General features: G+C 40.4%; 1 protein-coding gene across 1 annotated transcript in view; it reads right to left on the bottom strand.

The window, feature by feature from the left end:
• Window positions 1–14541, bottom strand: part of TRIQK (triple QxxK/R motif containing) — a gene marked incomplete at both ends in the record, with an annotated part of 41301 nt that overhangs the window by 10913 nt on the left and 15847 nt on the right. The window lies entirely within an intron of this gene.

Below are 14541 nucleotides of genomic sequence, written 5' to 3'. Positions count from 1 at the left end.
AGAGGAATCTGTGAGAAAACTTCTCAGAGGGGTAGAGCCTCAGGGCAACTGCTTCGGCTTTTTCAAAAATGTCCTTTCCCTTTGACACCCTCCCCCCCTTTTTTGTCCAGCTGAGCTACAAGGCTTAAAGCAGAAATGTTTGGCCATTTTTCAAACACTAATTTCACCTCCTTGCACACTACCTTTCGTTATTGTTACTTTCAAATAATTTAACCTTTCCTCTAAAACTGTGTCGAGTAGTTTTGTGTATGCAATGCTCCCATTTGCTCAACCAGATGTGATCTTACATTTATAATCAATAGTATGATCTCATTTTATGGTCACTTTTAAAAATGGGATATTATGATGAGGTGAAATTCTGAAACATGAATTTGAGAAGAAAGATATACTGGATTCATGGAAACACCACCCTGCCTTACTGCAGTCTTTCTACCACTGCTCACATTCAATACAGAGCTGTGTAGCATATTGTGGATGCTGAACTCGCATTACAAATTTGCTTTCATTGTATAATCTCTCCTCAAACCCTAGGGATTATATATTGCAAAGGTCTCTGTATTATCCTTTGGTCAGATATTATTCATAAAAGACCTGAAATAACTTAGAAGATAATAAAAAAAGCAAAAATGACTGAAACCATGTCTATTGGGAAAAAATAAAAGAACAAAAACATAGAGCCAAGGAATCTTCTTAGAGGACAGAGTGAAGAAAAGATGACAGCATGACTATTTATCAATGATACCAACATTGATACCAGGAGAACCATTATTTTTTTTGATAATTAATGAAAGAATGGAAGGAACCACTAAAGTGGCTAAGCCATGAGATGAAGCCAGCCAGAAAGAGAAAATGTTTCTTCTCCCTAAAGTGCTGCAGCTGTACTTTTGCTATGAAACAGTTAAAGAGCTGTCAGAATTTCCATTATAAATTGCAGTTTATAACTCATAAAAATTCACTGCAGGCTGAAATTTGGCATAGATATACCCCAGCCTTAAATTTTTTTGTTTGTTTGTTGGGAGCCAACTTTCAATAAAGTGATGCAGCTGTTCTTACTTACTTGCGAACAAACTACAAAAATTTATCCATATGAGATGTTTTAAGCATGAAAAATACCTTCGTTTAGACTTATAGAACTGACAAGGACTAAGTTCAATTTCAGTTCTCATAATTCAGGTTTGCTGCTCTCCCATCAGGGGTAAATAAAGGAGGATAGTCAGAGGTTTCCCTTCAAGTGATGTAATGTCAATAGATAATGAAAACTAGAAAAGCTTTGTAAAGCTCATTTAGAACAGGAAACAAGTCAGCTACCGAACCCACCTCCCCTTCCTCCCATTGCCCGTCCTCCTTCCTCATCTCCAGGGCTCAACAGTGAAGGTGACACGAGCAGTAGTAAATAGTGCACAAGAGATCCAGTTTGTGAACCACATCTATCAGCAGGACCAAAACTATTCCTAGTAAAGGGAAAGATTATTGGTGTTCTTTCCCTTGGTTTCAGGCACTCTGCTACTGTTTATTCCAGTGTTGCAGCTACGGCTAAGAATGGATTCTACTTATGGAGAGAATACTTCCAGATTTATATTAAATCTGATCTGAACAACTAACCCCCCCATATAACAAATAGGCTACCTTAACAATGACTCTAGAGCTGGTAGTTCTCCAAATCTATGCACCTGCCAGTAATTTACCACTCTCCTTGCTAAACACGATAGCCAAAAGGAAAATAAAAATGGTAGGGAAACAGTCTGAGTCCACCAAGAGCAAAAGTTTAAAAAGGGCATCTGTGGAGTTCTTTGTAATGAAAACCAGATTCAGCAATTGTACTGAAAGACTCTTAAAACATCTGAACTTTCTGAGGCCTTGCGAAAGACATCTGCACTGCAGGACTATAAAGCACTATGAAATGCAAAGCCCCGACCACGTGAGTACTGATCATTGCCACCTGGAAAACAGGCAGAAATAAATAACACAGGCTCCCCATGCGCTAGTGGGCCTGCTAAGTCAACCAGTTGGAATACGTATATTCACACTCCGCATGTCTTCTAGTTTTATCTCACTTATCCCGCAAGCCTTCTTGTACATTTATCTGTCAGAGTCATCAGCCTAAGCTGTTTCTCCTTCCCAGGAAGTGACCGTCAAAGCCAGTTAAGACAGACTCATCAGAAAAAGCCCCATTTGTCTGCTTTACCCAACATCTATCCAAGACATTGAGTTTTCCCGGGAGAATGTATAAAGTCAAGAAGAAGCCAAAAAAGATAGAACTGGAAACTTTCCAGACCAAATCTTGCTTTTTGTATTACTTAAACAAAATCCTTTCCTCTTCTACTTCTCATTATTGTTATCAATTCATCATCTCATCCCTCCCCCCCCTTTATTTTTTTAACAGATTTGCCACATCTTTCTTCATGGCTTTTCCAAAGTCCACCACTTTCCATTTTTAAGGCAAAGAACTAGTCCATGTTTCCTAGTGACTACAGCCATCATCTCTCCGCTTGTATTGCTTCCCAAGACCAGCTGCAAACATCATCTACCTTTCCACTTCAGTGCCTGACGATGCCTTCACCCTTCAGGAGCTCTCCAGAGCTCAGCCCTCATCTCATCCCTTCCTTCCATCCTTCTTGCACAGTTTTTTTGACTCCTTTGGTGGCAATGTGACCTCAATATGAGCTTAAGTGAGCTGTGCCCTGTTTACAGATCCTGCTTGGAAAATTTTCCGCTGGTAGAAATGAAGACCATTCCACTAACTGTAGGATTACAAAAGGGTGAAGATAAGGGTGAAATATATGAAGTTTTTGAGCTACTAAGCACAGCTGCATTGAGAAAAATGCCAAAGTGTTTCCCTCATAGTGAGTATTAGGGATTCATACAATATGCAATGAGTTGTATGTAACTCGGGTTAAAATACTATAGATTTCACAATATTTTTTGTGATTTATCTCTATTCACAAGGGGAATGGAGATCCCATATATCTCCTATTCAATAATTTTAATAACAGATTAGAGATGACCTGATCTTGTATATTCAGTGTTCTTTTTAACGAAACCTCCAATGACACCATGATTAATGCAAAAATTAAACTACATAATACATATGAGCTAGACAAGTTCATTATGTTCTGGGTGATCATTATTCTTTTTAGTCTACAAAAATACTGTGCCATTACCAGGTAGTATGTGTAACATCATGCTTGTGCTCACATACCAAGCTCCGTTATACATGTAACTGAGAACGCAACATGCTGGGCACTATATTTAAGAAAACTGACTACATTTACATTGTGTTGAAAGATGCTGCTGTTTAAGATACAACCTGAACAAATCTATAGAATAACTTCATGAGAAGAAAAAAAGAATTAAGATTCCCAACCCTTCCAGATATTTACTCTTTCATTCTAACAATAGCTCATTACTGGAATTGAATAACAGACTAAAGACTGCCTCTCTGCTTTTCAATTCATCAGGCTTAAGCAGAAACAGGACTGCATCTTTGGCCTTTGTTGATGCTTCTGTCCAAGCTTATTATCATATGAATATCTAGTTATTGTTTTATAAATGTTCACATTTCGGGAGCTCCCTGCTTTCTTTTCTCTCAGTAGACTTTACAATATCCACCTTCATTATCATCATGTGGCAGCGTTGCTCTTCGCCTGCATTTGCTACTTTAAAAATTAATGCACTGCTATTTTCTGAATACTGTACTGCGTAAGCTGCTTATGAGTACATTATGCTATCAAGCAAGCACATGCAGAAAAGCTTCCTAAACTGTTATTCTTTCAATGAAAATACAGCTGGTTCTGCTTCAAAGGCACTTCTTTTCACCTGCAAATGGACTTGCTCCTACACTTATTCCTCAATTCATTGTCTTTTATTTGTGTCTGCAAATCTTTAATTGCCTTTAATTAGAAAAAAGTAAATTCAGTGCTTTAATCTTGCAAATACATTCAATCATATTTCTGTCTGGGATGAATACCAAGTTCTATTCACTGACTGATCTTTATAACAAAGGTATATAAATTTATTGTCCGTTTATATAGACCACACCAATTAAGCCACAATGGAAAAGCAAATAGATAAGAGTCAAAATATTTGAAATGAGAAATGTGCAATCTAAATTTAATTACTCAGACAAATTATTTGAAGATGAGTTATTTACAGCATGCCAAAAAAACCTGACAGATAGTAAAATTTGCTTATCAACATTACAGATTTAAAATTCCTTTCAACACTTTCACTATAATTTGTAACAACCAACAAACTGCTGTCCTCAATATTTCTGTGCTGGGATTACAGTCATAACCAAAACATTAGTAAGACATTTTCCATACAGTAGCAATCCATTTCATATGATAAAGTATTAAGGTGTAATAAAACGACAACTACTGGGTAAAATTTAGTTACCCCTAGTAGTTTAACTAAAGTACATTAATGTAACTGATGCTGAAACCCGTATTAAAATGTATACATAGCTAATTAGGAACTAAAGACAAACTGTGGCAGGCTTTACTGCCAAACTGGCAGTGTGAAATCACACACCTTGTTAAGCTGGACTCACTATTGCTGTTATGATTATTGACTGGAATTAGCGAAGGTTCCAGGAACCCTCCATAAAACCCCACAGAACAAACCAAGAACTAGAAAATGGTCCTCTGGTCTTTTCAGGGTTTCCACAATCTGTTGTTGAGCATTCCCTCCTTTTTCCCGTTGTAACAGAGGGAAGGGAAAGGTTAGGTCTTGCTGGCAGGGGTGAAGGTCCAAGATGGAACAAGGCTCAGTCAAGTTACTCTGCACATCCTCCTTACATGCAAGACATGTAATCTTCAGTATTACTAGTGCTATAGAGAGCATCACAGAGCCACGAAGGGACTGTAAAATGCATCTAATCCAACAGTTTTAGTTCCACCTTGCTCAGCTATGCTGTGGTGGTTCCCAAGCCAATTTAGGTCAGCTGTGCTACAGAGCCACTGCTGTGAAGATATACCTTAACTATCACACTGTTTCTTCAGAACTGTTCCTGTGACTGGCTGCAGTCCCTGGGGCTTTAAACTGGAGTCTGATAGGACAAGTTATAGAATTATAGGATTGTCTTGGTTGGAAGGGGCCCTTTAGATCATCAAGTCCAACCATCATCCTAACCTGCCAAACACCACTAAACCATGTCCCTCAGCATTACATCTAACTGTCTTTTAAATACCTCCTGGGATGGAGACTCCACCACTTCCCTGGGCAGCCCATTGCAATGCCTAACAACCCCCTCATGTCACGTTATGTAATATTATGTTATGTTATTTTGTGTTGTTACATGTTTATGTTAAAAGGCATTTCTGGAGGTCATCTGGTCCAACCCTCTACTCAGAACAGAGCCAACTTCTAAACTGGATCCAACCTCAAAGTTAGCTCCAGTTGCTTAGGGAGCTAGTCCAGCTGAGCTTGTCTAGCTGGGCTTTGAGTATCTCCAAAAGTGGAGATTTCACTACCTCTTTAAGCAACCTTTTCCCAACAGTGTACCATCCTTCTGGTAAAAACATTTTTCTGCTACGTAATTGGAATTTCCCTGTGCAAACTTGCTTCTTGTCCTACCGTTGTGTACCTTTGAGAAGAGTTAGGCTCCACTCTGTCTGTAACCTTCTATTAAATATCTGTTGGCAGAAAGATCATCTCAGGTGAGCCTTCTCAGAGCTGAAGAAACCACCTCTCTCAAGCTGTGTTCCAGATTGTCATTTAGGCTTTTCACTGGGTTCACTCTAGTATGTCCATGTCCTAGTTTTCTTGAAGATGGGCACAGCATTTGCCTTTTCCCATGCATCAGGGAACACTTCCCTGCAACCAGCTAACTGGCTGACAACTTGGAAAGAATTTGGCCATAAAAGCATCGTCTGAAATGCCTTAATGCAACTACAGTAACGTAACTAAAGTGCACCACAATGATTCAGTAGGGTCTGTAAACAGCAAGTCAAGGGACGAGAGAGTTCCAATCAGTTTGTACTTTCAAAAATTCCATAATTTACAGTACTTTGTTTTTTAGTAGGGGGAATATAAGGTAGTTGGGTTTTTTCCCCCTACATACCCTGGGACTCCTCTAAACCAGGCTCTATCACCTCAGACACAGTAGCAGGATTCTTCCTTAAGTGTCTTCATTAATGTTGGCAAGTTAGGTGTCTGGCATGGGGAAAGAATTGTTTTCTCCAGTGCTTTGTAACATCACCCAGGTCCATAAAGGCACCTAGGCACCTAGCTCTAAGGTGCACGTAGGGAAATGTATGACTAAATACCTTCCAGAGATTTTACACCTGTCACTTTATATTCCTCAAGTAGCAGAATTCCAATCCTGTGAAACTCTGTGAAACTCTGCTGTGAAACTCTACTCACACACGGCACATCCTAAACACACAAGCCTCTTCCATAAAACTGTAACTCTGAAAGTGTAACAACTATTTATTTAGGATGTTAGAGGAATCCCTGAAAACCAAAATTCCATGGGAATTTCAGGCGTAACCTCAGACAAAATCACACAGAAAGTAACATACCAGTAACAGTGCTATATTCTATGTTTGAGAATCACAGGCAGAACTCTAGTTCACATCTGTGGACCACAAGACTAAGCTCTCACGTATTTATTATTGGGTTTTGTGCCCTTAGTGTCAGACAGACACATTTGATGACCGTTCTTTTCCCCAGGACCAAGAGCGATATTTCCTTATTTTTAATTGCTGGGATTCCAAATGGAGTTTTTGGAGTCAGGTTAACTGAAACATTTTGATATGTCTTACACCTACTCGAGACTATGTCTGTACTCAGAAAAGGCATGAAAACCCCCCACAGCCTCTCTCTATTTTATTCAGGTTTAATGGCAGCTCAAATCACTGACCATTTTTCAATCTTGAGAGACGGAACAGCTTGACACTAATAATACATTTGCAAAGGACACATCATCATTTAACACAACATTAAGTGCTCAGGGACAACTTTTTACCGTAGACACAATGTGCTCCGAGCTCAGGGTTGACATTTAATGCTACAAAGATAATCCAACCAGTCATTCATGAGGGGTAAATTAATTTTCAAGCAACTATATTTCAGCTTTAAGCCAACAAGAAGGATGCATTAAAATGAATAAGTTCCTTTTATGCTGCATGCAAGATTGAAAAAAAACCCCAAATATAAAGTAATCTTAAGTATACCAAAATATACCCATTTAATTATTGCTATCTTTCCCTGATTCGTAAACAAAAATCTTGTAATATTTGTTAAATATAATAATCTGACTGGAAACAGAATCCCTTAGAAAGTCCCTCAGAATTTGCTATGAGTTGCCATGAAAAGCGGCATCTAATTAAAGAAATGCTTTGTATTTAAAATCTTTATTAGACATACATTGATTGTAATGCATAATTTAGAATGTATTTAAATTAGCACCTTTTCTGATAGTTCTTTTCGGGAATATTAAAAAAACCTACATAAGCAATCAAGAAAAGAAATTCAGAAAACTGGTTATCAATAATGTACCAACCAAAAGAATAACATCAATACTTTTAATCAGCTTATTAGTCAGGTAATTACATTGTTTTTCAGTATCTGTAGAATATACACAACTAACTGCAAGACCATTCTAAAGTCTCTGAAGAACAGCACTAAAAACATTGATGCTTACCAGATACTGTTTGACGGGAGGTCCTTTTTCAAGTCTTTCAATGCTAAATCATCTTTTACAACCTTTTGCTGAAGCCCAACAGGTGTATGCCTAGCTCCATGTAAAAGGAGTATCCTCAACACACAATGGCAGTTCTTCAAATAACCTATCCAACAATCTCAACATCTCCTTCTCAAATAGACAGCTATGAAAACACTGAATACCTTTCTTTAAAAATAAATTAACACAACTAATTTTTGAAACAGATCACTGGGTGGGTGTTTCACTTCTCCACCTACATGATATAAATGTGCAGGGATGTGCACATGAAGTTTTGAGCACATTTTTATTACTTTGCTATGGAATGACTACTAGCAGTTTCAATTTCGTATTAAAAAAAAACCCAAACAAACATGTTTCAGTATAAATTCTGAAAATGGGAAAAGCAAAACAAAAATACTATTAGTTAGGAGTGAAGTATCCATCTTTCATGCAATTAAAAGCCCTGTTTTTATCAAGCATTTGATTAGGTGATTACTGGACAATGGCAACTGTGGTACTATTTCTTTGATGATGAGAGGTGTGAAAAAGGCAGCATGTAAAGCACTGTGAGAGGGACACACAGCACACAAAGAGTCTTCCTGCCTTTCTGAGACAGACTGTGCCCAGCTCCAATTTGGCTTACACTGATTTTATTAACTTTGTTGGCCGCAAAGAGAAGGAATACGTGATATACCCTGAAATAAGTGGAAACAGACTTATGGTCGGAGCTTTCTAGGAAGATGGAGTTGGCATGCAGCACCACTGTTTCAGAGCTGTGAAGTCCTGAGCGTGCTCTCCTGGCCTTTGCCATCCCCGTCCCTAGGGCATCAGACACATACCCCGTTTGAAGGTGTACTCCTAGCTCACCTATCAGGGGAAAAAGCTGAACAGGAGGGGATCTGCCAGATAGAAGCCAAGCAGCAAAGGTAAGAGAAAGAGAGACAACTAACTGTTGTCACAGATACCCACCTGGAGGACACATCCAGCAACCACATTCCACACACAGACTACAGAGCCACAGAAAAGCAGGTCTTTAAATTCAGAGATGGCACACCCTCATGAGCTTTTCCCCGTGATTCAATAGGTTTATCATGAAAAGTTTCCACATGTCCAACATCCAACTCAAATCTCCTGTGTTGAACTCTTAGCACATTACTTGTTGACATACCCACCCCAAGATTGGAGGACATTCCCTTCTTTCTTGCATAAGGCTTTTATGTATTTAACAACTGCCATTAAGTCTCTCAAGTGTTCTCCAGATTAAGCCAGTGCTTCAGTCCCTTTGTTTTCTGGGCTCCTCTTGCTCTCCCCTGGACTTTTTTCCTCATGTTTGTACAAAGCTGAAGACAGCACTGCCTTACTGGTATCTTTTATGTATATACTCTAACACATTCAATCACAGTTTGCCTGTGACTCCTCACTGTTATAAATCCTTTCTCCAAAATTATTGCCTAAGCATCTCTTACCCATATTCAGTCTATAGGTCAATTATTTATACCAAAGTTAACAAAATCTTGTCCTTTTCCTTGTTGGCTTGTATTCCGTCTTTTCAAGCAATTTCATTGAGTTTTCAAATTCAGTTTAAATTTTAATCTTCAACTCTTACCTCTTTACTGCATCTCATGCTGGTAGAATCTGCAAACTAAATTCACCTTCCTGCTTGCAATTAAAATACTGGGTTCAGGGCAGATCACTACAGATCCCTTTATTACACCTTTACAAACAGACAATAAACTATTAAGTAGTGAGAACAGCTTTGAAACCAGTTTGGTACCCATCTTGCAATAGCTTCATATTCACACATCTCTAGTCTGTTTATTGTCAATAAACCTTGATAAGGTCAAGACATATGTCACCTCTTCCTCTTCCCCATTGATAAAGTTTGCTACTCTGTCAGAGAATGAAAATTGAATGGATCTAACAAATCACATTGGCTGTTGCTTACTTCCTAGTTGTAACTGTAGGTGCTCACAAGACACTGCCTGGCCCTGTCCTGAAGAGCTTACTGTGAAGGATGAGGAAGCTGAGTTCAATAATTTATGAATATTATATGCCCCATCTGTTTGCTTGTTACTATGATGTTGGCTTTATAATTATGAGAGGTTAGCTCCAATAAAAGCTAGCCTGTGCTTAGGCAGGAGGGTAGGAAAATACTACTAATAGTTCTCCACTGAGAGCACTTCAAGACAATAAAGGAAAATACAGAGACTGATGACCAGGTCATCCAATTCAGTTGCCCACAATAAAGCACATCCAACCTAACAGATGTTCACCAAAACATCTACTCTGTTGTTCTTATCCTTGCAACTACATAGCCAGAAATTTCTCCCACTGTCTTCCATAAATGACTTTATTTTGACCTTAAACAGAACAGGAGTAACTGAAGTCACAGGAGAAGTCAAAGATTCCCTGTTAGGGTATTTTTTTTGAGGGAAAAAGCCCAACACACATGTAAATTATTCTAAGACCATGATCAAAAGGAAAGCAATAGCCCTTTCTGTCTCTTCCTATTGAAGAAAACCCCTTTAACAGCCTTAGCCTATCTGAACCAGCAACAAACCCTTCCAGACTACATATCTGGCAACAAGTTTAACCTCTTGAGTACATGAAGGGGACCAAACCAAGCACTGCCTGAAAAATGTTTTCAATATCAGTAATTTGTAATTTATTCCCCATTACTCTGGTGTATATCATACCACTGTACTGCAGCCAGACAACATCACCGAGTCATTCACAGCAGTGGTTGCTGAACAAGCACCACAAAATCAAGTACTGTCACAATAATATTAAACTTTCTGGATAAAGGGTCAGTGATGTTTCAGGAGAGGATCTCTCTCCCTGTGCTATAGTTAACTCCAGACTACCTGATCTGTCCAGTCTTATTAGGTTACCAGTGCACACCACAGTTGGACTGTAGCACCACATAGATCTGGAGTCATCCCTTATCCTTATCCCTGTGCCTCTGTTCCTTCACGGGCACCCTCCCAGGAGTCACAGACTCCCCAGACAAACCCAACCAGCCATTCTGATGTGGGACTTTGCTTAAAGGAGTAATGGGGGCAGTTAGTCCAGAAAGGGAAGGACACAACCTGTCACCCACAGCTTCCTCTACCTTAGCTGGAACAGCGAGGTCCTGGAGGCGCCCCAGAAAACCTGAACAACTCAGGGAACAGATGAGGCTGTACTGAACAGAGTACAGGACTTCTACTTCAGATACCACATCACATTCATTTCTAACAGTTTCAGTTTTCTGTTCTCACATACAACAGGATGGTGGTATTTGAATGGTATCAATATGTCACCCAGCATTAAATCATAGATCTGATTTTATGAAAAACAAAAAAAGCCTTGTGGCAAACAAAGGACATTTTCAAAGTCACATGATGAGCCAGGTACAGAGCCTCAGAGACAGCGCAGCTCAGCAGAAGCTAGGGTCGCTTCTCCCTAACACGTCTTGTTCTGCTGAAACCCCTAACATTAATGTAAGCCAGCATCCTTGTTGCCAAGCTCTCTATCATCTTCAACAGGTCTTGGAGAATGGGAGAATTGCGTGAAGACTGGAGGATAGCCAATGTCACTCCGGTCTTCAAAAAGGTCCAGAAGGAGGATCTGGGCAACTATAGGCCAGTCAGCCTCACTTCTATCCCTGGAAAGGTGATGGAACAGCTTGTTCTGGATGCCATCTCCAAGCAACTGGAAGAGAAGAAGGTCATGAGGAGTACTCAGCATGGATTCACCAAGGGAAGATTGTGCTTGACCAATCTCACAGCCTTCTATGATGTCATCACCAGCTAAGTAGACGGAGGGAGAGCAGGGGATGTCATCTACCTTGACTTCAGCAAGGCTTTTGATACTCTCTCCCATGACATCCTGATAGAAAAGCTGAGAGTATGGGATAGATGAGTGGCCAGTGAGGTGGGTTGAGAACTGGCTGTCGGACCGGGCTCAAAGGGTGGTGATCAGTGGAGCAGAGTCTGACTGGAGACCTGTGACTAGTGGTGTTCCCCAGGGCTCGGTGTTGGGTCCAGTCCTGTTTAATATCTTCATCGACAACCTTGATGAGGGAATAACATCCACCCTCAGCAAGTGCCGATGATACAAAGCTGGGAGGAGTGGCTGACACGCAGGAACACTGTGCTGCCATCCAGAGAGACCTGGACAGGCTGGAGAGCTGGGCAGGGAGACACCGGATGAGATTCAACAAAAGCAAGTGTAGAGTCTTGCACCTGGGAAGGAATAACCGCTTGAATCAGTACAGGCTGGGGGATGACCTGCTGGAGAGGAGCTCTGTGGAGAAGGACCTGGGGGTCCTGGTTAATGACAGGTTGGCCATGAGCCAGCAGTGTGCCCTGGTGGCTAAGAGAGCCAATGGGATCCTGGGGTGCATCAGGAGGAGTGTGGCCAGCAGGTCGAAGGAGGTGGTCCTTCCCCTCTACTCTGCCCTGGTCAGGCCCCACCTGGAGTATTGTGTTCAGTTCTGGGCTCCCCGGTATAAAAAGGACAAGGATCTCCTGGAGAGAGCCCAGAGAAGGGCTATGAGGATGATTAAGGGCCTGGAGCATCTCCCCTATGAGGAAAGGCTGAGTGAGCTGGGACTGTTCAGCCTTGAGAAAAGAAGACTAAGGGGGGACCTTACTAATGTTTATAAATATCTTAAGTATGGGATGCAGGGGGAAATGGCCAGCCCCTTTTCAGTGGTCTGTGGAGACAGGACAAGGGGCAATGGCTGCAAGTTAGAGTATAGGAAATTCGTCACCAACATGCAGAAGAACTTTTTCACAGTGAGGGTGACAGAGCCCTGGCACAGGCTGCCCAGGGGGGTTGTGGAGTCTCCATCTCTGGAGATATTCAAGACTCGTCTGGATGCCTATCTATCTGTGTGATCTGTCCTAGGGAGCCTGCTTTGGCAGGGGGGTTGGACCTGATAATCTCTTGAGGTCCCTTCCAACCCTTATGATTCTGTGATTCTGCTTCAGATTGACTCGCTGCTAATTTGCCACAGGTCACAACTTGCTAAAGAAAGGTTTCCCAACTCTGAACCAAACAAAGCCTGCACTGGAGTTAGAACTTGCGGGTAATGGACTAAATTTACAGATTTAGTTCAAGCAGGCAATTCACAGCATTCAGCTAGGAATACAGAAGCTGCAGGAGCTGAGGTGACACTACATACAGCCACATCACACACCAACGACAATGAGACAGATTAAAAAAGGAAAAGAGTGGGAGAAAGAAAAAAAACATCTGGGTGAAGAGACCTGTGTGAGGTCAAGCACCAAAAGAATGGCACGATCACGATCCTGAATGGCACAACCAGGATCCTGAATTCCCTAACTCCTGATCCAGTGTCTTATCCAGCGGATAATGCTGTTCTCAGAATTGAAAATAAATTGGATGCTGTCTGCCAAGATGCAGTAATTCCTTACTAGTAAGTCATATCATTCTGGACCAGCTGTATATTACAAGACCATCCCAAAATACAAGTTGTAATTTATTAATTCTGCCTAAGTAAAAGATTTTCAGTAATACTGTCAGCATTTGCCGTTCTCACTTCAATGAAGCATACTGCGAAGGATGCTTTGTCAGGCCTATATATCACTGTCACTCCAGGAGTCAATGCACTGACAGTCTTAGCAGAGGTGGATGTTACAGGATGCCGTGAAAGTGATTATGTAAGATGGAAAAGCAGGTTTTTGGAGTCTCACTCCAGTAATACAGAAATCAGAGGCTTTTAATGGAATTAGCGGAGAAAGCAACATCTCTTGTACACATCACTATTATCCCTTGGGATCCTAAAATTACTCGTGAGGAATAATCTCTCCAACTCACTCATAATTTTAGCACTCCTTAGAACTACGTATCTTCAGTTCACTCGTAATTTAAACTTCTTTCCTTCAAAAGAAACACCACCTGACAGGTCTTAACTAAAAGTGAATGACAGCAATAGCAGCTTACTTGAAAGTGTAAAGAAAATGCATATTTATGAGCATCCAGAGCATTGGTTTTTGGACCTCAGAACTAAACGTGTAGTAATGTCTTGAAGGCATATTAGGAGACAAAGTTTTGCCTTCAAAAGCCGAACTGGGCTACAGCCAGTGATGAGGTTCATATTTGTCTTAAGATAATAGGATAGAGAAGTCTGGCTAGCTTTAAAGCTTATCTTTATTTTTCCAGATATGCTACCCTAGCCTCTACTTCCTTTCTGAAGGCTCATTAGATGTGTATGCACGTAGTGTATTAAAGCATGCAAAATAATGACATCTTACTCCTGACTTCAGGACTGGACTTGCTGCAGTACAGGTGAATGCCTGGGACCACTCACAAATACTGCAGTCTTCAATATATAATGAAGAATAGCTAGGTTTTACTTCACATCTTCTCTTCAGGTGTATGCATTTGTCAGGTAACTTAAATGCTGTATTTTTCCAATCTCTTTGCCATAAGAGTGATGGGAATGAGTTTATCTGAGACCTTTTGATTTTATTTCATCGTTCACACAAGCAGCGGGGCTCTGCTGACGTTTTAATGAATAAAGTCAGTTGGTTCCAGTAATAGCCCTATTTTGAACATGACTGTATTATAAAACAATTGAAATAGTGAAAGATGTGTATTAGGGCAATTTACTCAACAAAAAAAGGATTGCTCCCAGCATCATTTTTTTCCAAACCTTTATCCCACAAGCTGATCTTTTAAGTATGCCACCTCTTGTGGAAAACACACAAAAGCTGGAGAAACTATTGAGGAAAATAGTCTACCATCTGGAAAACTATTTGATTAGAGCAGATAAAGCATGGAGTTATTTTCTGTTCCTGAATCTTCCATAGAATTGCTGTATGACCTTGGGAAATCTCTTTTTCTTGCAAGACTTTGTTACTCAT

This window comes from Gallinula chloropus (genome assembly GCF_964237585.1).
Source record: "Gallinula chloropus genome assembly, chromosome: 2".
Lineage (NCBI taxonomy): Eukaryota > Metazoa > Chordata > Aves > Gruiformes > Rallidae > Gallinula > Gallinula chloropus.
This window is presented reverse-complemented; position numbering and strand designations above follow the sequence as displayed.